The 25831-nt window shown below is 48.1% G+C and overlaps 1 long non-coding RNA gene and 3 other non-coding genes across 4 annotated transcripts; 3 read left to right on the forward strand and 1 right to left on the reverse strand.

The window, feature by feature from the left end:
- Positions 1-617: 617 nt before the first annotated feature.
- LOC115658028 lies at positions 618-19359 on the forward strand. Its single transcript, XR_004002128.1, has 3 exons — positions 618-746; positions 2967-3098; positions 19089-19359. It is a non-coding gene; the product is annotated as an uncharacterized LOC115658028 (long non-coding RNA).
- Positions 6492-6564, forward strand: TRNAV-AAC. Its single transcript has one exon. It is a non-coding gene; the product is annotated as a tRNA-Val (tRNA).
- Positions 8495-8566, reverse strand: TRNAG-UCC. The gene has a single exon. It is a non-coding gene; the product is annotated as a tRNA-Gly (tRNA).
- On the forward strand, positions 10863-10935 carry TRNAK-UUU. The gene has a single exon. It is a non-coding gene; the product is annotated as a tRNA-Lys (tRNA).
- Positions 19360-25831: the final 6472 nt, after the last annotated feature.

Consider the following 25831-nt stretch of genomic DNA (forward strand, 5'->3'; position numbering starts at 1 on the left):
TTACTTTATATTCACACTCATTAGCATATTTTCATAAAATCCTATGGAGTGCAACGTCACAGCAGGCAAAGAGTTTTACTGTGGCATCTGGGAGCAGTTGAGTTTCATGTTCAGGCTGTGGTATGAGTTGCTCCAGGTTTCTCGTAAGCACACAGGGACCTTAGTGGATGCTCTTGATACAAGAATGGCCCCGACATGATAAAGTGATGGGGATTGCTTTTCCCTTTTTTATTTTTGTATTTCCAATGACATTTCTGTTTGTGATTTCTTTTTGCTTTGTATAACTGTGTTTTCTCCTGGATTTGATATTTAACTAAAAAAAGAATAGGGCCTCAGGGCACCGGATGGAGGAGCAGGCCGGGACTAGGACTGCTAAGAGAGCGAGAGTAGCAGGTTTTCTGTATTGTTTCCTGCCTTCATTTTCATGACTAGATTCTCTTGTGTACTAAATGTGTTCCTTTCAGATGTGAGCCTGGCTAGCTCAGTTGGTAGCACGTAAGACTTTTAATCTGAGGGTTCAAGTCCCTAGTCAGGTGAAAAAGGAATCATTCCCCTCAACATGAAAGAAGGTGTATCTCCAGGATGTTACTTGATATCACCTTTCTTCCCCAGGACTTGGCTTTTCCTAGGAAGGGCCATGTACTGCCTAGGACTGAAGGGGCAACTTCTTCACATGCCCACTGGCCTCTCAGCCTGGATAAAGAAAGGCCTCTGGGAGCTGCAGCAAACTGCTGCATGACAACTTGGTGAGTAAATGCAGGGCTGCCTGCAGGGGGTCATCCTCAGCAGAGGTCTGAGGGTTCCCTATTGGTCCCATGATGTAAGGGCCAGCACTCAGGACTTTGAATCCTGCAATCTGAGTTGAAGTCTTGGTAGGATCTGAGGATAATTCCTGTGCCACAAACCCTGCTGGGTCTTCCAAGACTATATCTTGCTTTCTGAAAGGCCATGAAAGCCTATCTTTTCCCCAGTAGCTATTGTGACTTGAGCACAAGAGGGGACGTTTGATCCAGAAGCCTGGCCGTGCCCGGAGTCCTGTAGGTAGGGATACGAGCTGCATTTCCTCTGAATCCTGAAGCTCGGCTGCAGCCTGGCCTAGGAGGCAGCCCTATTGGTTGACCTACTGGCCCAAAGTCACTTGGGCGGTGTTGGTGTCCCTAGGAATGCTGAAGGGCCTAAGGGAGGGAGGCTCAATATTTCCCCCTATCAGTAAGGGCGGAAGAGGAGGGCTGCAAGAGTGGGCAGGTTGATGGCTGGGCCTTCTAGCATTCGGTTGGGGACGTGGTGGGAAATGCGAACTGGGAGAAATGGTTGCTGGCCTGTGAGGAATAGTTTGGCCGGTGGCGTAAGTGGATCATGTCATTACCTACAAGGTTGTCATGCTCAAGACCCATCTGTGGGGAATTTCCTCAGCCATGTGTTTCCCCCTGCTCCACGAGTGCTGCTGAGACCAAACACGATGGCCTTCCACCTCTTGTGGGGCAATAGGACATCCCTACCTAGTCAGGAGAAGTGCGGCTTTTCTGCTGTATTAGAAGAGGGTTGGGCCTGGTGGGCTTTGAAGCCTTGTACAGCTCTACTTTTTTGTGTTTCAATTTTCAGTGGTGGCTGAGCTGGAGGGCAGGTCAGACCCGAGGGGAATAGTGGGGCAACCGCAAAGAACCCAAACTGACTCTTCCGATATGGCCGTATTTTTTTTTGACCCCACCAGATGCAGCACCGGGTATGGGATGGCTGATGGTGGCAGAAGGGGGAGGAGTAGACTCATAGACTCATAGACTTTAAGGTCAGAAGGGACCATTATGATAATCTAGTCTGACCTCCTGCACAATGCAGGCCACAGAATCTCACCCATCCACTTCTATAACAAACCCCTTACCTGTGTCTGAGTTATTGAAGTCCTCAAATTGTGGTTTGAAGACCTCAAGCTGCAGAGAATCCTCCAGCAAGTGACCCATGCCCTATGCTGCAGAGGAAGACGAAAAACCTCCAGGGCCTTTGCCAATCTGCCCTGGAGGAAAATTCCTTCCTGACCCCAAATATGGCGATCAGCTAAACCCTGAGTAAGTGGGCAATACTCACCAGCCAGCACCCAGGAAAGAATTCTCTATAGTAACTCAGATCCCAACCCATCTAACATCCCATCACAGACCACTGGGCATACTTAGCTGCTGATTAGGAGGTTAGGAAGTCCACCCCCCCAAAGTGTTCTTCTATTCCCACCTTACGCCCTACAGGATTTTCAGTGGGTGGCTAGGTGGAAGGTGCTTGCAGGATGGCTTCATCCGCAACAGTGGCTGCCCTCACAGCAGCGGCAGCCACAGCAGCGAGGCCCCCCTCCTTTGGCTCACTCTGAACAGAGGTCAATGTACCACTGGGTGTGATAGGCCAATTTTAGGGAGCTTCCTCTGAAGGTGAGCAACTGTCCCCAGAACTTACTGACAGGCGCTTTAAAGTATTTGCATATGTGCACGGCCGGCATGTGCAGAGCAAAGGCTGCCCACAGACACTGTGTCAGACTCTGGCACCGCTTGAGACAATGGACCATCTTCAGCCACCAGGTAACCCAGGATCTAAGGCAGGAATGGGGTGAGGGAGCAAGTCAAGCTGAGCAAGGCAGGCAAAAATTCATCTTGCCTTCGTGGGTGCTCGCAATGTTGTCCTTTTTGTGTGCCAGGGCTGACAAAAACATCCCAGACAGAGAAGCAGCAGGCCCAAAAAGTGCCATTAGGGTGCTGACTCAGCTCAGTGGGAGAGTGTTAGACTGACAATCTAGAGGTCCCTGGTTCACTCCTATGCTTTGGCATGCTCTCTATGTGCAGCAGTGGGCTTTTCTCTGGAAGCACAGCAGTGCCTTGATCCACCACGAGTCCCTCATTTCAGGCTCCCAAGCAAGAAAAGACAGCACGGACTTGTGCACCAAGTTGGCCCACCGGACCTTTCTTTCTTCTCTTGCTCTTTGTCAGCAAGGGGAAGAAAAAGAAGCTCTCCTTCAAGCCAGAGTCAGAAGGGCGACGTCAGGATGACTTCCTGAGTGCCGGCTCCAGTCCTTTGCTCTACCAGCTGACCTATCGAAGGGCTGCCACCTCTCTCTCCAGGTTCGCCCATTGGTGTGTTCAGAATGGAGAGGGGTAACTAGTGGTGTTCCCCAATGGTCACTCCTAGGACCAATCCTATTCAACTTATTCATAAACGATCTGGAGAAAGGGGTAAACAGGGAGGTGTCAAAATTTGCAGATGATACTAAACTGCTCAAGATAGTTAAGACCAAAGCAGACAGTGAAGAACTTCAGAGACGTCTCACAAAACTGTGATTGGGCAACAAAATGGCAAATGACATTTAATGTGGATAAATGTAAAGTAATGCACATTGGAAAAAATACCCACAACTATACATACAATATGATGGGGGCTAATTTAGCTACAACTAATCAGGAAAGAGATCTTGGAGTCATCATGGATAGTTCTCTGAAGACGACCATGCAGCGTGCAGCAGCAGTCAAAAGAGCAAACAGGATGTTAGGAATCATTTAAAAAAAGGAGACTAAGATAGAGAATATCTTACTGCCTTTATATAAATCCATGGTAGACCCACATCTTGAATACTGTATACAGACGTGGTGTCCTCTTTTCAATAAAGATATACTGGCATTAGAAAAGGTTCAGAGAAGGGCAACTAAAATGATTAGGGGTTTGGAATCGGTCGCATATGAGGAGAGATTAAAGAGACTAGAACTTTTCATCTTGGAAAAGAGAAGACTAAGAGGGGATATGATAAAGGTATATAAAATCATGAGTGGTATGGAGAAAGTGAATAAGGAAAAGTTATTTACTTGATCCCATAATATAAGACCTAGAGGCCACCAAAGGAAATTAGTAGGCAGCAAGTTTAAATCAAATACACGGAAATTCTTCTTCACACAGACACAGTCAACATGTGGAACTCCTTGCCTGAGGGGGTTGTGAAGGCTAGGACTATAACAGGGTTTAAAAGAGAACTAGATAAATTTACAGGTTTCAGAATGGAAGCCATGTTAGTCTGTATCAGCAAAAAGAACGAGGAGTACTTGTGGCACCTTAGAGACTAACAAATTTATTTGAGCAACAACTCTGACATCATAATAAAAAAGGCTGACAAAGGAGGTGCTGTCGTCATCATGACTAGGTCGGAATATGAACGAGAGGCTGCTAGGCGGCTCTCTAACACCACATTCTACAAGCCATTACCCTCTGACCCCACTGAGAGTTACCAAAAGAAATGACACCATCTGCTCAAGAAACTCACTGAAAAAGCACAAGAACAAATCTGCACAGACACTCCCCTAGAACTCCAACCAGGGGTATTCTATCGTCTACCCAAGACCCATAAACCTGGAAATCCTGGATGCCCCATCATCTCAAGCATTGGCACTCTGACAGCAGGATTGTTTGGCTATGTAGACTCCCTCCTCAGGCCCTATGCTACCAGCACTCCTAGCTATCTTTGAGACACCACTGACTTCCTGAGGAAACTACAGTCCATTGGTGATCTTCCAGAAAACACCATCTAGGCCACTATGGAGACAGAAGCCCTCTACACCAACATTCCACACAAAGATGGATTACAAGCCATCAGGAACAGTATCCCCAATAATGTCACGGCAAACTTGGTGGCTGAACTTTGTGACTTTGTCCTCACCCACAACTATTTCACATTTGGGGACAACGTATACCTTCAAGTCAGCGGCACTGCTATGGGTACTCACATGGCCCCACAGTATGCCAAAATTTTTATGGCTGACTTAGAACAACTCTTCCTTAGCTCTCATCCCCTAACGCCCCTACTCTACTTGCACTACACTGATGACATCTTCATCATCTGGACCCATGGAAAAGAAGCCCTTGAGGAATTCCACCATGATTTCAAGAATTTCCATCCCACCATCAACCTCAGCCTGGACCAGTCCACACAAGAGATCCACTTCCTGGACACTACAGTGCTAATTAACGATGGTCACGTGAACACCACCCTGTACTGGAAACCTACTGACCTCTATACTTACCTACATGCCTCCAGCTTCCATCCAGGACACACCACACGATCCATTGTCTACAGCCAAGCTCTAACATAGAACTGTATTTTCTCCAACCCCTCAGACAAAGACAAACACCTACAAGAGCTCTATCAAGTGTTCTTACAACTACAAAATCCACCTGCTGAAGTGAAGAAACAGATTGACAGAGCCAGAAGAGTACCCAGAAGTCACCTACTAGAGGAAAGGCCCAACAAAACAAGTAACAGAACGCCACTAGCCGTCACCTTCAGCCCCCAACTAAAACCTCTCCAGCGCATCATCAAGGATCTACAAGCTATCCTGAAGGACGATCCCTCACTCTCACAGATCTTGGGAGACAGGCCAGTCCTTGCTTAAGACAGCCCCCCAACCTGAAGCAAATACTTACCAGCAACCAGACAACAAAAACACTAACCCACGAACCTATCCTTGCAACAAAGCCTGTTGCCAACTCTGTCCACATATCTATTCAGGGGACGCCATTATAGGACCTAATCACATCAGCCACACTATCAGAGGCTCATTCACCTGCATATCTATCAATGTGATATATGCTATTATGTGCCAGCAATGCTCCTCTGCCATGTACATTGGCCAAACCAGACAGTCTCTACGTAAAATAATAAATGGGCACGAATCACATGTCAAGAATTATAACATTCAAAAATCTGTCGGAGAACACTTCAATCTCCCTGGTCACTTGATGATAGACCTAAAAGTCGCAATATTACAACAAATAACCTTCAAAAACAGACTCTAACGAGAGACTACTGAATTGGAATTAATTTGCAAACTGGACACCATTAAATTAGGCTAGAGTAAAGACTGGGAGTGGATGGGTCATTGCACAAAGTCAAACTATTTCCCCATGTTTATTTGTCCCCCTACTGTTACTCACACCTTCTTGTCAACTGTTGGAAATGGGCCATCCTGATTATCACTACAAAAGGTTTTCTCTCCTGCTGATAATAGCTCACCTTAACTGCTCACTCTCATTATAGTGTGTATGGCAACACCCATTTTTTCATGTTCTCTGTGTATATCTATCTATCTATCTATCTTCCTGCTGTATTTTCCACTGCATGCATCCAATGAAGTGGGTTTTAGACCATGAAATCTTATGCTCAAATAAATTTGTTAGTCTCTAAGGTGCCACAAGTACTCCTCTTTCTTTTTGCAGATGAATTAATGGAGGTTAAGTCCATGAATGGCTATTAGCCAGGATGGGTAAGGAGTGGGATCCCTAGCCTCTGTTTGTCAGAGGGTGGAGATGGATGGCAGGAGAGAGATCACTTCATCATTACCTGTTAGGTTCAATCCCTCTGGGGCACCTGGTATTGGCCACTGTTGGCAGATATGATGCAGGGTTGGATGGACTTTTGGTCTGACCCAGTATGGCCATTCTTATGAAGGGAGGGGAAGAGAAACTGCAACAGAGTTTCTGTAGTGTAGTGGTTATCACATTTGTCTAACACACAAAAAGTCCCTGGTTTAAAACCAGGCAGAAACATGAGGGCTTAATTTTCCCAGCTCCTACTGGCCTGTCCCTGCTGTTTTAGGAGCAGCGGTGATTTCTATGCTCAAAAGGTCTGTTATACTCCCCCCATTCCCACTTTTGTCTCCTCTCCCTCTCTGAATGCCTGTGAAGTGGCTTTTCCCGTCCCGCTCCCTCCTGGACTGCTCGTGGGATGAATGTTCTGGTTGAAGAGCAGAAGAGCTCCCAGGTAGACAAGGTGTCTGGGACTCTAATTAGGCAGCACTCACAGACCCAGAGCATGGACACTGCCCAAGGTGGAGCGTGACCAACCAGATGCAGCCAAGTTATCTCTAGTCACAGGCCATGAGGTGTAGGCCCTTAAAAGGGGAAGGGGCCATGTGCTCAGCAGAGCACTCACAAGCTTGTACCTCCAGTGAATGCCCTTTGCCTGGACCGCCTGGCCAGTGGTTCTCTCCGTTGTATTTCATTGAGCCTCAGGAAGACTTACCTTCATCGCACCGTCCATAGCTGTGCTGTGAGACACTTACCTTGCAGAATCCTGACATCTGCAGTGATGTGCCTGTCCTGGGAGCATGAGTATGTGAGTGCGAGTGTTACCCCTCCTCCCCCACTTATTTTGAGCTTAGCTATCAGTATAATAAATGTGCTGCTATCTGCCAGACTCTGGCGGGTCATTAGTCCTCCCTACGCTTACTAGCTGGCCCAATTTTGGGTAACACCTGCGATAACCCTAACACCTGCATGGCAGAGGGTGGGGAAATGAGCTGAGGAAAAAGCCTTGGCATCAGCAGGGGAAAGCTAGATGATCTTGGAGAGTCACCTTTTGAAGCCTTGTGGCTTGGCTTCCTCTGCCCTTGGAGGTTGGCCTACGGAGGCCGGCTCTTCCTGCTGGCCTCCTTTGTGTGACTTGCCAAAGGAGGAAGTGAGGCAGGAATGGGGCAAAAGAGGAAAGTCGAGCTGAGGAAGGCAGGGCAGAAGCTAAGCGCCTCAGTGCGGCTAAGTGGGGTTAGTAGAGTGCCACCATTCGTTCTGCAAAGCCTGGGGTGGTGGGGTTGGCTACTGGGAGGTAGAATCCTGTGCCTGCCACTTGGCTTCCCAGGGATGGCTACTTGCATCCCAGAAGAAGAAGGATGGTTCTGGGTGAAAGGAAGGCAAGCAAAGCTATGGGAGGAAATTTGGGTGCGGGGTGCTGGCTCTGCACTGGGGGAGGGGGTTGGGGTGCAGGAGGGGTGGTGCTTACCCCGGGCAGTGCAGCTCCCAAAGTGACCAGTACACACAACCCTGTGTCAGCAGCTCCTAGGTGAGCCATGCCAGGGGGTCTCCTTGCGCTGTTGCCTGCAGGCACCGCCCCCAGAGCTCCCATTGGCTGCAGTTCCTGACCAATGGGAGCTGGGGAGTTGGTACTCGGGGCAGGGGTAGTGAATGGAGACACTCCCCCCAGCCCAGGGGATGCTGGGACATGCCGGCCATTTCTGGGAGTGGCATGGAGGGATGGAGGCAGTGTGGGCAGGGAGCCACCTTAGTGCTGTTGGCACATCTCTGCACACCCATTGGGGGAACAGAGCAGAGGTCGTCCATGTGCTGCCTGGGGTAGGGGCAGTGCACAGAGCTGCCTCCCTTCCTGGGTCTATTACAGGAGGGGAGGGGGGTCTTTTGGCCTGTAAGGTGCAAAAGGTTGGACTAGATGATCGCATTGCTCCCTTCTGACCTTAAAGGCTCCAAGTCTAAAAGGGAGAGGGAAGTAAAGGAAGTTTTTAAAAAAAAATAAAACAAACATTGTAATACCAGGATAACTCCAACGACTTATTGTCTACTCCCACCCCTTTCTTCCTCCATTGTGTTTTGAATGACCTGCAGGACATTGATTCTCTCAATCCATTGATAAACTGATACAATGTGACTGAAATTAAACCAATTCCCAGGGGAGAAAACATCACATCATTACATTGGCTGGGAATTGAACCCAGCTCAACTGCTTGGAAGGCAGCTATGCTCACCACTATACCACCAATGCATCTGGGAAAAGTGTTACTTATGCTTGCCTAATGAGGCTAGAGCAGCATTGAGGAGATTTTCGGTGTGTTAAAATGTACTGGATTCTCATCACTAAAAAAAAACGCCTCCATCTTCACTTGAGTTTGAACCATCAGCCTTTCAATTAGCCACCAAAGTTGTTAATCACAGGGTATGTCTACACTACGGGATTATTCCGATTTTACAGAAACCAGTTTTTGGAAACAGATTGTATAAAGTCGAGTGCACGCGGCCCCACTAAGCACATTAATTCGGCTGTGTGCTTCCATGTACCGAGGCTAGCGTCGATTTCTGGAGCGTTGCACTGTGGGTAGCTATCCCGTAGCTATCCCATAGTTCCCACAGTCTCCCCCGCCCACTGGAATTCTGGGTTGAGATCCCAATGCCTGATGAGGCAAAAACAGTGTCGTGGGTGATTCTGGGTAAATGTCGTCACTCACTCCTCCCTCCGTGAATGCAACGGCAAACAATCATTTTGCGCCCTTTTCCCTGGATTGCCCTGGCAGACGCCATAGCATGGCAACCATGGAGCCCGTTCAGCCTTTTTTCACTGTCACCGTATGTCTACTGGATGGTGCTGACAGACGCGCTACTGCAGTGCTACACAGCAACATCCTCTTGCCTTTTGCAAGTTAGCAAAGATGATTACCAACCATACCGTGCCGTCTGCTGCTTTGCAAGTTGACAATGACAGTTACCAGTTTACTGTACCATCTGCTGCTGTCATGGGTGCTCCTGGCCGACCTCGGTGAGGTCTGCCGGGGGTGCATGGACTCAAATGGGAAAGACTCCCCGGGTCATTCCCTTCTTTAAGTTTTGTCTAAAGGGAGAGTCAGTCCTGTCTAGACCATCAGGCAAGTCTACTAAAGACAGAGGCCAACGTTCGCTCCCAGTCAGAGCCCCAGACATCCCCCAGAAATGATGAGCTGCATGCCACTCTAGTGGGTGCCCCTGCAACAACCCCATCCCTTGCTTCCCTCCTCCTCCAACCCTCTTGGGTTACCGTGGCAGTTGTCCCCCCATTTGTGTGATGAAGTAATAAAGAATGCATGAATTTGAAACAACACTGACTTTATTGCCTCTGCAAGCAGAGTTTCAAGGGGGGAGGGGAGGGCAGCCTCCAGCTGCTATGATATTCCAGGCAGGACTGAATCTCCATTAGACAAAGCTTAAAGAAGAGAATGACCTGGGAGTCATTCTCATTTTTGCCCAGGCACACCCGGCCGACCTCACCGAGGCCGGCCAGGAACACTCACGGGATGACGATGAAGGATACCAGTCCTACTGTACTGTCTGCCGTCCGGAAGGAAAGGGAAGGAAAAGGGATGTTGCTATGTAGCGCTGCAGCACCATGTCTGCCAGCAGCATCCAATAGACGTACAATTACATTGAAAAAAGGCGAGAAACAATTTTTTTTCATTTGCTTTCACGAGGGGGGGGCGGAACAACATATGCCCTCAACCACCCGCAACAATGTTTTTGACCCTTCAGGCTTTGGGAACTCAGCCAAGAATTCAAATGGTTTTCGGAGAGTGTGGGAACTGTGTGATAGCTACAGTCATCAGTCGCCCCTCCCTCTGTGAGCATCCATTTCATTCTTTGGCTTTCTGGTATGCTTGTCTCAGCTCCTTAAGTTTCAGCACTGTGTTGAGTCCCTGCTGTGGCCTCTGTTTGTCATAACCTTGGAGATTTTTTCAAATGTTTTGACATTTCGTCTTTTGAAACGGAGTTCTGATAGAACAGATTCATCTCCTCATAGAGAGATCAGCTTCAGTATCTCTCATATGGTCCATGCTGGAGCTCTTTTTTGATTCTGGGACTGCATGGTCACCTGTGCTGATCGGCACTCCATGCTGGGCAAACAGGAAATTAAATTCAAAAGTTTGCGGGGCTTTTCCTGTCTATCTGGCCAGTGCATCCAAGTTCAGATTGCTGTCCAGAGCGGTCACAATGGTGCACTGTGGGAGAGCACCCGGAGGCCAATACCATCTAATTGCGGCAGCACTAACCTAATCCAACATGGCAATACCGATTTCAGCGCTACTCCCCTCATTGGGGAGGAGTACAGATATTGGTACTAAGAGCCCTTTATATCGATATAAAGGGCTTCCTTTTGTGGATGGGTGCAGGGTTAATGCGATTTAATGCTGCTAAATTCGATATGAACTCGTAGTGTTGACCAGGCCACACAGAGCAGCAGGTTTCCCCTATTGTTTCCTGCTCTTGTTGTCTTCACTAGTTTCTCTTCTGCACCAACTTGCTCTTCTCCTTTGTGAGCCTGGCTAGCTCAGTTGGCAGAGCGTCAGACTTTTAATCTGAGGGCCCAGGGTTAAAGTCCCTGGTCAGGTGATAAACTACTCATAAGGATCTTACACTGTCTTTCTGAAGTCCTCTTTGATGTTCCTCTTTCTCTTCAGGATTTTCCCTTTCCTCAGAAAGGCCTTTTTGTGTGTGGGTTTGAAGGGGCAACTTCCTGACAGTCCCTCTGTCCTTGCAGCCTGGAGGAATAAAGGCCTCTGGGCATATAGCATGTTCCTTCCCTGCACACACACACATACAAACACACAGAATATCCCTAAGGAACTGGAATCACCTGCTGCCTTCCCCTTTCCTGCTGGATTCCCAAACGAGGATGCTCTACAGCCCAAACCCATGTCCCTTCTTTTCCCAGTGCCCCTCAATCCCAACCCTCTGTCCCTCCTATGCACACTGCTCCTCACTCCCAACCAGAGCCTACTCCTCTTCATCCTTCTCCTCTGTCCCAATCCACATACCCCTCCTATTCCCAGTGCCCCTCAATCCCAACCCACAACTCTCTCCTCCTTACACTGCTCCTCGATCCCAACCCACAGGCCCCTCCTCCTCACGCTGCTTCTCAATCCCAACCCACGGCTCCCTCCTTCCCTCCAGCAGCAGGTGCCTCAGACTCCCTCAGGAAGATTTTCTTGCAAGGTTTCGTGTATGAGTCTGCATGTGGATTTTATAGTATGTTGGAAATAGGTTGGATTGCTTGCCGAAATGATCACTTTTGCCTGGTGTTGGATTCCCAGTCTCCTTATTATTCGGGCAGGAGAAATAAAGGGTTGTTATCCTTGTTGTGTGATTTGAGGGCAGCCCAACTGTGCTTGGCAGACCCCGATTGAGGGACTCATCCTCAATTCAATAGCACTCGCTAGGCAGGGGAAAGGGGTTCCAAAGCCAAGTGGGCTGGGCCCTGGGTCCTAATACTAAAATTTAGGTGTTAGATCAATGTTAGGACAGGGTGGCAGTGAAGGGATGAGTGAGTCCCTAGACAACATAGTGAGTATGGTGCCTTCTTATTTTCCCCCTTTTCCACCCAGGATAGCAGGTGAACTCTACAGAGGCACCTCTGGGCTTGCACTGACTAAGGACAACAGCTGTGAGTGGGGTGAAGAGCAGGGATAGCTCATGTTAAAGGACTTTTGGTTGCTGGACTTATGAACCGTAGAGAGAAGGACACTGCCCAGCTTATTTGGGGGTGAGTCTTTTCCTTGTAGTTTAGGTTTATGAGTTGGGGCTGCTGACATGACTTCTGCTAACCCTGGGCTTACATTGCAATGTAGACATATTCTGAGAGGGCATCTATACTGTGATAAAAGCCCTGAGGCCCGGCTGGCCTGGATCATCTGACTTGGACTCCTGGGGCTCAGGTTGTGAGGCTAAAAACTGCAGTGCAGACATTTGGGCTCAGACTGGACCTCAGGCTCGGAGACCCTCACCCCTCATGGGGTCTTGGAGGCTGGGCTCAAGCCCAAGTGTCTACACAGTAATTTTATAACCCTGCAGCACAAGCCCCACAAGCCTGAATCAACTGACCCAGGGTTTGAGAATAGTGACTTGAGTATGTTTATGACAATGTAGACATAATGCTGTGCTATGTCCAGACTGCAATGAATCACCGAAGGCTGCCTGTCATAAACAGATAGCTACGGGTTAATGTTCTTTTACCTGTAAAGGGTTAACACAGGGAACCTGAAACACCTGACCAGAGGACCAATCAAGAAACAAAACTTTTTCAAACCTGGGTGGAGGGAAGTTTTGGGTGTGAGTTCTTTGTTCTTTGTCTTATGTCTGTGCCCTCTCGGCTCTGAGAGTGATTTTTCTATCTCCAGGATTTCTAATCTTCTGTTTCCAAGCTGTAAGTACAAGGATAGTAAGACAATAGGTTTATATTTTTTTCTTTTGTATTTACATGTGTGTTGTTGCTGGAATGTGTTAAATTGTATTCTTTTGGAATAAGGTTGTTTATTCATTTTTTTCCTTTAAGCAATTGACCCTGTATATTGTCACCTTATTACAGAGACTATATTTTATGTCCTTTTTCATTCTTTTTATATAAAGCTTTCTTTTTAAGACCTGTTGGAGTTTTTCTTTAGTGGGGACTCCAGGGAATTGAGTCTGCAGCTCACCAGGGAATTGGTGGGAGGAAGAAGTCAGGGGGAAAAATCTCTTTGTGTTAGATTTACTAAGCCTGACTTTGCATACCCTCTGGGTAAGGGGGGAAGAGAGATTAGATCTCTCGGTACTTGTGTTTCCAGGACTGGAAGCAGGGAATCTCCTAGGGTCGTCCAGGGAGGGGAGCCTGGGAGGAAGTAAGAGCGGTAATGTGCTAATAAAGTTTGCGGATGACACAAAGCTGGGGGTATTGCTAACACGGAGAAGGACAGGGATACTATTCAGGAAGATCTGAACCACCTTGTAAACTGGAGTAATAGAAATAGGATGAAATACAATAGTGAAAAGTGCAAGGTCATGCATTTAGGAATTAATAATAAGAATTTTGGATATACGTTGGGGGTGCATCAGTTGGAAGCGATGGAGGAGGAGAAGGACCTTGGGGTACTGGTTGATAGCAGGATGACTATGAGTCGCCAATGTGATACGGCTGTTAAAAAAGCAAATGCGATTTTGGGATGCATCAGGCGGGGTATTTCCTGCAAGGATAAGGATGTGTTAGTACCGTTATATAAGGCGTTGGTGAGACCCCATCTGGAATACTGTGTGCAGTTCTGGTGTCCCATGTTCAAGAAGGATGAATTCAAACTGGAACAGGTTCAGAGACGGGCTACAAGGATGATCCGAGGAATGGAAAAACTGCCTTATGAAAGGAGACTCAAAGAGCTTGGCTTGTTTAGCCTGGCCAAAAGAAGGCTGAGGGGGGATATGCTCGCTCTATATAAATATATCAAGGGGGTTAACGTTAGGGAGGGAGAGGAATTATTTAAGTTTAGTACTAATGTAGACACGAGGACGAATGGATATAAACTGGATATTAGGAAGTTTAGACTTGAAATTAGACAAAGGTTTCTGACCATTAGGGGAGTGAAGTTCTGGAATGGCCTTCCGAGGGAAGTAGTAGGGGCAAAAGACTTTCCTGGCTTTAAGACAAAGCTTGATAAGTATATGGAGGGGATGTTATGATAGGATCGTTAATTTGGGCAATTGATCTTGAATTACCACCAGACAGGTCTGCTCAATGGTCTGCGGGGAGATGTTGGATGCGATGGGTACTGAGTTGCTGCAGAGAATTCCTTCTTGGGTGCTGGCTGGTGACTCTTGCCCACATGCTCAGGGTTTAGCTGATCGCCATATTTGGGGTCGGGAAGGAATTTTCCTCCAGGGCGGATTGGCAGGTGCCCTGGAGGTTTTTCGCCTTCCCCTGCAGCGTGGGGCACGGGTCACTTGCTGGTGGTTTCTCTGCAGCTTGAGGTCTTCAAACCATTTTTGAGGATTTCAATAACTCGGTCCTGGGATAGGGGTTGTTATAAAATTGGATGGGTGGGGTTCTGTGGCCTGCCTTGTGCAGGAGGTCAGACTAGATGATCAGATTGGTCCCTTCTGACCTATGAGTCTATGAGTCTATGAGTAACAGGGAAACAAGGGGAGGGGGTTATTTCCCTTTGTTGTAAGACTCAAGGCATCTGAGTCTGGGGGTCCCCCAGGGAAGGTTTTGGGGAGACCACAGTGAGCTAGGCACTGTATAATTCCTAGCTGGTGACAGCGATACCAGGTCCAAGCTGGTAACTAGGCTTGGAGGTTTTCATGCTAACACCCATGTTTTGGATGCTAAGGTCCAGATCTGGGAAAAAATGTTATGACACTGCCCCATGCCAACTTAGGCTCCCAAGGCTTTGGCTGTGGGGTGGTAAATCTGCAGTGTAGATGTTTCAGCTCAGGCTCAATACTGGGCTCTGGGCCCCCTCAAAGTTGGGAGGGAGTTTAGCAAGCAAAAAAGGTAAAACCGCAATGAAGTATTAACAGTGATTTCCCTGCACACACACACACACCCCAGTTTTGTGAGCTAGTTACATACCAATTCACTGACTGTTTGGAAATCTGAATTTAAACTGAAACATTAATACACACTTTAAAAGCTTATACAGTGTATGATAAAATATGTGTGTCTGAAAAAGTATAAGATTTGAAAAGTATGAACATAGACTAGCTTCCTTGCTTCCTTATACAGCTGTTTTTTATGATGCCAGTGCATTCATTTCGGTGGTGTTGGCCAACCTATTAATTTCAAATGATGATTTGTAAGCAAAGTCTAAATGAGCTCTCCCTGACAGCTAGTGATGAGCTGGGGCTGCAGGGAAAGGCTTCAGGGCTAGATTCTATTTACATTCACACCTAATCTACCTAGGTATCCAGCAAACAGAGCTGTGTTGTCCAAGTGATAGATTTTGGATGGGGGATGAAATGTTGGGGGAATGGGGGATGAAATGTTGTTCTTATTGTATGAGTTAAGGGCAGTAGAACTGTAGCCTGTGATGATTTGAAGACATGAAGAGAGAGGGTGGGGACCTGTCCCTCTCCACTGTTTAAAGACAGAGCTGATTAGGCTCCATAGAGAGTCTTTTGTTCTGTTAGCTGACCACTGCAGCTGAAATCACTGACAATCAGGTCTAAGTGCTTAGTCCTGTTGTGGGGACAGTGTTCCTGTGGATACAGTGTTTTTGTGGAAGAGACAGCCCAGACTGCACTAGCAGCGAGCGAGGTTCCCACACTGAGAGCTCAGCTGAAATGACTGAGAGCTGGTGAAACCTCAAGAGACCAACTTGCAGAGGTCACAGGGGCAGGTGGCAGCAGAAGGTGACTGTGCAGGGCCATTGGCAACAGAGCGGTGGAGTGAACGGTGGCACAACAAACAGCCGTGGCCAGAGCAAACAGTGAGCAGCTGGAAGAACAAGCAAGGTGCCTTCTTGTCCCCCACCTGGAAGGTGTACTCACGTGAAAGCACTTCTGAACTCTGAGTCTCCACTGACCAAGGACAACACTGGTGAGTGGAGTGCGGTGGAGGGAAAAGTGAGGGGCGTGTTAAATAAACATTTGTTTGTTGGACTATATTTTAGTCACTTTGCTCCTGAATGCTAGATTTGTGACTGGGAATGGAAACTTATATAAATGTGTTTCCTAGTAGGCCAAGATTTTTAAAATGCATTATTTGCCCAGGTTGTTATCTCACATTGTTGCTATCTTGGGAGGTTATTATATTGGGGAGTTTCTGTACTAAACATTTTTATTATTATCATTCATTTTTACATAAGAATGGTCATACTGGATCAGACCAATGGTCCATATAGCCCAGTACCCTGTCTTATAACAATGGCCAATGCCAGGTGCTTCAGAGGGAATGAACAGAACAGATAATCATCAAGTGACCATCCCCTGTTGCCCACTCCCAGCTTCTGGCAAACAGGCTAGGGACACTCAGAACATGGTATTGCATCCCTCCCCATCCTGGCTAATAGCCACAGATGGACCTGTTCTCCAGGAATTTATCTAGTTCTTTTTATAATCCTGTTATAGTGTTGGTCATCACAGCCTCCCCTGGCAAAGAGTTCCCTGGGTTGACCTTATATTGTGTGAAGAAGTACTTCCTTTGTTTTTTTTTAAACCTGCTGCCTATTAATTTCATTGGGTGACTGCTAGTTCTTCTGTTATGTGAAGGATTAAATAAAATTTCCTTATTCACTTTCTTCGCACCAGTCAGGATTTTGTAGACCTCTGTCATATCCCCATTAGTCATCTCTTTTCTAAGATGAAAGTTCCCAGTCATTTTAATCTCTCCTCCTGTTTCATACCCCTGATCATTTTAGTTGCCCATCTCTGTACCTTTTCCAATTCCAATATATATATATTTTAGGATGGGTGACCAGATCTGCACACAGTATTCAAGGTGTGGGCGTACCATGGATTTATATCGAGGCAATGTGATATTTTCTGTCTTATTATCTATCCCTTTCTTAATGATTCCCAACATTGTTTGCTTTTGTGACTTCTGCTGCACGTTGAGTGGATGTTTCAGAGAACTATCCACAATGACTCTGAAGGCCACGGCTACACTGGCACTTTACAGCGCTGCAACTTTCGCGCTCAGGGGTGTGAAAAAACACCCCCCCGAGCGCTGCAAGATACATCGCTGTAAAGCGTCAGTGTAATCAGTGCCGCAGCACTGGGAGCACAGCTCCCAGCGCTGCAAGCTACACCCGTAAGGGATGTGGTTTACGTGCAGCGCTGGGAGAGCTCTCTCCCAGCGCTGACGCTCCGACTACACTCACACAGCAGCGCTTTGAAATTTCAAGTGTAGCCATACCCCAAGATCTCTTTCATGAGTGTTAACAGCTAATTCAGATGCCATCATTTTGTATGTATAGTTGAGATTGCTTTCCCATGTGCATTACTTTGCATTTATCAACATTGAATTTAATTTGCCATTTTGTTGCCCAGTCACCCAGTTTTGTGAGATCCTTTTGTAGTTCTTCGCAGTCTGCCTGGGACTTAACTATCTTGAATAGTTCTGTATTATCTGAAAATTTTTCCACCTCACTGTTTACCCATTTTTCCAGATGAATATGTTGAACAGTACTGGTCCTCGAACTGACCCCTCAAGGATACCACTATTTATCTCTCTCCATTCTGAAAACTGATAATTTATTCCTACCCTTTGTTTCCCATCTTTTAACCAGTTACTGATCCATGAGAGGACTGCCCTCTTATCCCATGGTGGCTTACTTTTCAAAAGTCAATTTAAATTAAATACATTTTTTTAATGTTTGTTTTTTTTTTAGAAATCTAGATCTGTTATGTGTTTTGGTAAAACTTGCATTATCCTTATGTTAAATTTGCATAATCCTAACAAAACATTTACTTTATTCATATATCTTTTATTTATCTCATTGGACCTGACACCCTCCCTGTAAATTCAAACACACACCCCTAATTTCAATTCCTGGGGAAACCACTGAGTATTACCCTGGACTCAATGGCATTTCTCTATTGGTCTGTCTGCTTTGGGGCAGGGACAGTAACACGTCCTGCTGCATTTGTTATTTCAAAAGGCAGTTTAGGATTTTCATTCTCATACACGGTGCACAAAGCAGGACTTAACACTCAGTGTAACCTAAATGAGCAGCCCACAGATTCTGGCAGCCACAAAGAGCATTTGGTGTGAGAGCCCAGAACTGCCCCTGCCCCTGCCCCTGCCCCTGCCCCTGCCCCTGCCCCTGCCCCTGGGTCATCCACGACCTACCAACTGCTAATTCCTAAACTTTCAGTAACTCAGTGCCTGGAGTGTAATTTAAACCATAAGAAAAACCACACTGGGCTAGACCAAAGGACCATCTAGCTCTGAATCTTGTCTTCTGACGGCAGCCAAGAGCAGATGCCCCAAAAGCCACTCAACAAGGCACCACTGAGAGTTATTATCCCTGCCCCAAAAGCAGACAGACCAATGGAGAACTGCCATGAGTCCAGGGTAATACTTCCCTGCGGTTTTACCATTTCCACTTGCTAAACTCCCTCCCAGCCTTCTGGGCTCCTAGAGCAGGGTACTGACCCTGAGCCGAGATACGTACAGTGCAACTTTACAGCCCAAGCCACATGACGCTGATTACTCCAAGCCAGGCCTGCCCTGGATGTTTCATTGCACTGGAGACGTACCCTAACATTATGTCTACACTGTGATAACACACCCAGGGCACCTGTCTCAAAGCCCAGGTCAACTGACTCCGGCTTATGGGGCTGGGGCTGCAAGACTATAAAATTACAGTGCAGACGTATGGACTTGAGCCCAACCTCTGAGACCCCATGAGGGGTGAGGGTTTCTGAACCCAGGCTTCAGTGTGAACACAAATATCTGCACCACAGTTTTTAGCCTCTCAGCCTTAGCTCCATGAGCCCAAGTCAAATGACCCAGGCCAGCCATCCTGCCATCTTTATCCCAGGAGAGATGGACTCTAAGGGTATGTTCCCATTGCAATAGAAGCCCAGGTGTGGCACACTGTGCTCAAAGTAGCACCCTGCAAGCCCCATATTCACCATTCTCATATAGTGATGATACGTTTTGAACAAAGTCTGCCTGGTGAGGGATCATTTCAAAAATCTTGAACTGTTCATCTGTTTAACCTTAATGTCTTCTTGCATTCTATGTGCTCACATTGGTTTGGGAAGTTATGAAGTTTGCTCTGTGTGCATTACAGAAATATGTTATGAGGTTGGGAAATGCCCACCACCAGCCTTTCAGGTGTGACAATGGAGGAGCCTGACTCCCTTCTGGCCCACTGAAGGTATCCACACTCCCAAGGACTATTCCAGGAACTGTGTTCAATGCAGACTTCTCCGAGATAGCCCAGCAACAATGGACAGTGCTTGACTCATGTCGTAGCAAAGGTACTTCCTAGCAAGTTGGAAGAAACTATGAAAGGGAAGTAGAGACATTATGAATTGGCCTCTCTCCCCCACAACTCAACAGCTGGAAACACATCTGGAGGACAAAGACTGAAATGAGATAAATCAGACGAGAATAACAATAATACATTCAAATCAAAGTCCTCAAACAGACTACTATTGTTTTTTTAGCAGAAAATTTTCAGTTTGGGGAGTTTTGTTTTCCCAGTCAGACCTTGCCAAGGGAAGCAGGGAGAAAATGTTTGAGTTGCCTTCTTCAGGACAGCTTCCCCTAGACATTCTAGCTGTGGGTCACTGTCATGGCCTTGCTGAGAAATGGAGTATTTTTATCATTTGAGGAGGTCCCAGGGTGTTTGGGGGAGATTATGAGGATGTTACCTTTTGAGATAAAAACTAAGAAATACAGAACTAGATCTTTTTTTTTTTTTGGAAATATGAGATTTAGACATTTTATTTAAAGAAGGGGAGGGGGAGGAGAGAGGGTTGTCTGAGTTTCTGAGAAGGTTTTTGTTTGATCTGTCATTACACCAAAGGGGAGATGGTTGTCTATAAAGGAGGGATGAAGACTAAACACATCTGATGACAATGGGATTTGAACGCATGCATGCAAAGCACAATGGATTAGCAGCCCATCACCTTAAACTCTCGGCCACCTCATCCGACCTGCTAAAAAAGGGACAGGAGGAGAAATCTAAGGCCGGCAGTGATAGGGACAATATGGAGTTTTTAAATACTAAGCAGAAGCAGGGGCTGAATAAGCTTCCCCCTCACATCTAGTGAGGAGCTGGGGGAAAGACTTCAGGAACAGACCATGTTTGCACAGACACACCTACTCTGCCTAGGTATGCAGCATCATGGGGCCGCTTCCCCAAAATGACCGGTTTTGGCTGGTGGCAGGTTACAAATCACTTTAGCACTGAGTGGTATGAAATGTTATTATCCTTCCTGCATGAGTGAAGGGCAGCAGAACATACCTAGTGGGTCCTGATGGAGGGGTAGGTGGGTGAGGAATAGCTTTTATTGGACTGTATAGAAGTGATTGAGGACATCATCCTAAACCAGTGGTCCCCAAACATTACACACTTTAACCTCTTATCCATACATGTGGCCCCTCAGAAGCCACAGTCGAAAACCAGGGCTGGGAGTGGGGCTGTTGCTTGCTGTGGAGAGGGGTGCAGACAAGGGTGAAGGGGGTCAAGGCTGAGCTGCAAGCCAGAGGCCCAGGCTGAGGGTGGGGTTGAGGAAAAGCTGGGACAGAGTGGGGCTCCGTGCTGCTCCCTCCATGGGGGCTGGCTCAGGCCCTGAGGTGCCCCCATGAATGTTCTTCTGTGTCCCCCTAGGAGTCACACCCCACATTTTGGGGAGCACTGAAGCCTACTCGCTAATCAGGGGTAGTGATGCCAAAGCCCAGGGAAAGGGAGAACAAGTGCAGTGACTCCAGCACCAGAATCATACCCCCTACTTTTGTCTGTGGATCTGTCCCCGTTCTACACCTTCCACTCATGGCCCCATCCACTATGTCACCTCTGTTCCACCCCTTCCCCCACTGGCCCCACCCTAGCACTCCTTTACCCCTGCACCACTGTGGCCCCAAGACCAGAGAAGCTCTGTGCCCCTGCTGCAGCTCCCGGGCCGTAGCAGGGAGTGGGAGCTCCCCCAGCCCTGGGGCTGACATGGGGCAGAGTTTTCCAGGGGGGCCCAATTTGGCCAGGGCACCTAGTCATGGGCCCCACTGCCCCCTTGGCAACGCAAGGTTTCGAGAGGCTGAGTCCCACCCCCCGAGCCTCCATTACGAGCCGCCCAGGCTACTACTGTCCAGTCTCCCTGTGTTCTCTGCTGTTCGTGCTGGGGAGCCTGGCCGGCCTTAGGGATGGGGCCCCCTGGCAGCCGCCCAGGGCTCCAGGGGGTCAAAGGGCACCATGTGCCAGTGCGAAGGTGCTCACTGCTCTCCCCTGCCCCAATGCTCCTCCATGGCCCCATAGAGGGTTGTGGGGAGAGAGGAGCAACACTGTGTGCTCCATGCGTCCTGGTCACTTTCCCCACCTGGGCTATGCTGTGAGGGGAGCATCAGAAGCTGCTGCTCTCTGCCTTCCTCTTATGCAGCCTGGCTGAGGAAAGTGACCTGGATGCAGGGAGCTCGGATGATGTCGCTTCTCGCCCCCACAGCTCCTATGGGTGCCCGTAGGAGCAGCTTTCCAGGGAGGAGCAGGCAGCAATGCCAGCTGCTCCATGCACACAGGTCAGTGTCCCCACGTGGGTGCAGGAGGGTGTGCAGGGGTTAGGGGTGAAGGGGGTGCAGTAGAGGGGCAATGGCTGGTGGCACAGGAGGGGAGTGTGGGAGTTAAGGGCAAAGGGGACACAGCGTAGAGGTTAGGGCACAGGAGGGGGCAGGAGTTGGGGTGAAGGAGGCACAAGGGTTGAGAGTGCAGGAGCTAGCGGTAAAGGGGGAGGGGGATCGTCCAGGGGCGATGGGGAAGTGCCTAAGTACATGTTTTGCCCAGGGCACCAGTTCCCCTAACGCTGGTCCTTGATAACATTTCTTGCTGGGAGGGAGAGGGTAGAAAAGGAAGGAGTCCTAGCAGCTCTTCCGGGAGCGCAGGTGAAGAATGACTCCTCTTTCTCTATATTCTCCCCGTGGGGCTCTGGGGTGAACAGAGCCGCATAGCTTCCGCCGCTTTCTCCAGATTGTCTGTGCTGGGCTCCCGTGGAAGTTACAGAAGACAACAATTACCTGACGTTTCTCAGCCATTGTGGACAGAGCCGCACAGCTTCCTCTGCAAACTCTACAGGTTCAAATCAAGTCTCTGAAGTCCATCCACAGCTGGGATGGGTCATTCAGTCCTTTGTACAGAGCTTCAGTTTGTAGCAAAGTCCCTCCAGAGGTATGAAGCAGGATTGGAGACAAGATGGAGATGAAGCATCAGCCTTGTATAGTCTCTTGCCATGTGAAGTTTGCTTTCTTTGTCCCAAGAACACTCTATCCAGCACGTGGCATAGAAAAACCTTAGAGTTCTGTCCATAGGCAGGTCCCTGCATACCTTGCTAAGTCACAAGGGATATCTGCCTTCTCTCAATGGGTCAGTTATACAGCTCATGGTCCTTAATGAGCCATCAAGCAAGTTAGGCAGAACTGACACCAGCTTTTCTGGCTGGGGTGTTCCCCGGAAGCATAGCACAAGTTTGAAAAACGGGCAGCATAGAGCCAATATTCATAACGTCAACTACAAAAATGATACACATCTAGAGATAGCATCATTGTAATCAGCCAATCAGAATCTCTCCATACACCCCTTAAACGGCAACCTTTCTACAATATTGGTTGCAAATATAGAACAGTGGTCGCAACGGTGATCTATAGAGTTACAGATTATGTCAATAACGTCACAGGAGGTGACACGACATCAGTGAGACTGATATTGGAATACTGCCTCCAGTTTTGGTGTCCTCATTTGAAAAAGATGTTGTGAAATTGGAGCTGGGGAAGCAAAGAGCCACCAAATGTTCTGAGGGCTGGAGAAAAATGCCTTCTAGTGAGCTATTGAAAGAGCTTGACCTGTTTAGCTTATCAAAAGAAGATTGAAAGGTGACTTCATTGAAGTGCCTTAATGGAGAGAAAAGATTGGCTATTAAAGGGCTCTTTAATCTAGCAGAGAAAAGCATAACAAGACCCGATGGCTGGAAGGTGAAAAGAGACAAATTCATATTACACTTAAGGCACAAATAATCAACAGCGAGGATGTTTCACCACAGGAACAAGCTACCAAGGAAAGTGGTGGATTCGCCATCTCCTGATGTCATTCAATGAAGACTAGATGCCTTTCTGGAATGTGTTTGTCCCCAAAGTAGCTATTGTGTCATACAGGAGGCCTGTGATATGCAGGGGGTCAGATTAGATGCTCTAATGGTCTCTTCTGGCCATAAAGTCGACTAATTTCTGAAAAACTGAGTGTAGCATTGGGAGCAGCGTCTGATGTTTTACTGTCTAGCCGGCTTGCTGCTTAGAATGAACGTTCTTTGAGTGGGGTGATCCACAGGGAGTAGCTCAAACCTCCAAAGTGCCTGGCCAGGGGCAGGACATTAGCACAGCAAGGAGGGGTGAGACAGTGACATCACAAAGGCCTTTTGCTGGACCTCAGACTATTGGTCAAAGGTGGTAGGGAGGTGGTGACCTCACAGAGAGATGCTGACATCAGCCAGGCAGGACAGGAGCGAGGGGCCAGGGAAACCTCAGAGATCCCTGTGGCTTTGCTTCAGCAAGTCTCCTTCTCCAGGTCTCTCTTTGAGGACTGAGAGAGTATTTGGGTTCACGTATGTGAGCGCCAGGAGGAACCTCTTTTGAGTTTTCTCCTTCCCTTTTCCTGATTTTACTAGAAAACAGCCATCCCTGTTTAGAAGGTAAGAGCCTCCTCGAGGGAAGGGGTGTCCTGGGCGTGTCACAGTTCGGATGCCAGTGCCCCCACACACACACTGTAAGGAAGCTCCTGCCACTCTATTGAGTTTCATACTGTATTAGGCTTGGATTTGCATGTTTTAGTTTTATTTTGCTCTATAGAGAATACAAGCTCCAGAGAGAAGGAAAAGTTAATGCCTTAGAAAAATCTGTGTGTGTGTTAGATGGGTGGGAGGGTGTCTAGAAACCACTCTCCTCTAGTTTCTTTTCTCTGATCTCGTGTAGAAAATCTGAAGTAGGGAGTGGAACTCATTGCTTTCTCTGAGGCTTGAAAACAGGAGTTTTAGATTACAAGACTGATGTGCTGCCAATTGCACTAAGAAGGCTTGGGAAAGCTTTAGGCTCAGTGCATATAGGACCCTGCTACAGCAGTGACTGGGGCAGGGAAGGAGCCAAGGGATGTGCTGGAAGAAGAAGGGAGCTCTGGTGACCAGAGACTTTTCCTGGCAGCTTTCACAGCAGCAAAGAACTCAATTTATGCTGCCAGAGGACAATCTACCGGAACTAATGGCAGCACAGGGGGGATGTTTCCAAGCTGTGCACCTACTGCCACATTTTAGAACTTACTCTCCTTTTCCTAGTAGGGTACTTTCCATGTGAATTAAGCAAAGCAAGTTGGGGGAACTACACAAGGAATAGAAAGCAGGGCTGTAGATAAGGGTTGAATTCATAACCCCAGCAATATCCCCCTCTGCACTAACCTGTTCCACCAGTGCAGGTGCTTCTTAGACAAAGTTGGGAAGCAGGCAGTTATCAGTCTCTGTGGGTCACACCTTTGCCTGGCGATTGTAAGGCTGATGCATCAAACCTAACTCAAGATGCGGCTTTTCAGCCATCAGACTCCAGTACATTTTAACAGGAAGAAAATCTCCTCAATTAGCCCCATTTGACTCCTTCTGCCCGTCTTCTCCCCCTTACCTCCAGTCTCTTTCCTTCCCCATTGGGACCATGCAGAGAGGAGCCCCAGTCAGTCTCTGTCACAGAGTCTGTATCCCATAAAAGGAGAGAGGGGTCGCTCAAAACACTGATATTGGGGAGTAGAAGGGTGTCTGTGATTAGGGGGAGAAAGGATGGAGAATTAAAAGTGGGGCCCAGAGAGACTCCCCCAGATTGGGGAGATCCCCTGCTGCCCCCCATCAGTCAGTTGTGGAAAGAACAATTTGGGATTGCTTGGGGAAGCCACCTTTAAAAACACAAGTGAAACATGCTAGTTGTATTTTAATAAGACCAAAGCCTCCTCAAACTCAGGGTCACGTTCACTGGAATGATTTTGTCCTGATATTTTACTGGCCGCAGACACAAAGTGAGTCAAATTACAGTTTCCGTTTGGAGTCAGTGCACACTCATGAATCCGGAAGCTTTTAATTCCTTAGGTTCTGCTGCCATTTCATTTCTCTCCTGTTCCAAGATTTATTGTTGTGCAAAGCAATGTTATGCCCTTGGGAGTGTTCCCTCTGGTCCCGCCTGCTGCCCCTGAGCAATTTAAAAGGGCCCGGGGATCCCTGCCACCACCGCCAGCAACACAAGGGAACTAAGGCAGTATCCTGCCCACCCTTGCTCCATGTGGCACACCACTCCCGAAAGTGGCTGGTACGTCCCTGGGGCCCCTGTGGGGGGGGTCTCCACGTGCTGCCCCCACCCCAAGTGCCAACTCTGCCAACTGTGGCAATGGGAGCTGCAAGGGTGGAGTCTGCGGGCAGCCATGCTCAGAGATGCCCCCAGCCCTCCTCCGTAGGGCTCCTGCCAGAGGGGGGTGCAGGTTGCTTTTGGGAGATGTCCAAGGTAAATGCTGCATCCTTCATCCTCTCCTGCATCCCCAACCCCAACCCAGACCCCAAACCCACACTCAAACTCCATCCAAGAGCCTTAGGCAGGTGTGTGGGCGGGGGTCGGGCAGGACTTGGTCCCATTCTGGCCACCACCATACAAACCTGCCGCCCCTGTCCAGCCCAACCTTCTGCTGATGCACCTCAGCCCACACCCGTGCAGAGTTTGAAGCTTCCATTGCTTAAATTCCAGGACACTGAGGGATTTCAGCTCCACTTTGCCCACAGGGAACCTTCACCCCACTCCCAACCAGGTTCT

The sequence above is a fragment of the Gopherus evgoodei genome, chromosome 9, assembly GCF_007399415.2.
Source record: "Gopherus evgoodei ecotype Sinaloan lineage chromosome 9, rGopEvg1_v1.p, whole genome shotgun sequence".
Classification (NCBI taxonomy): Eukaryota; Metazoa; Chordata; order Testudines; family Testudinidae; genus Gopherus; species Gopherus evgoodei.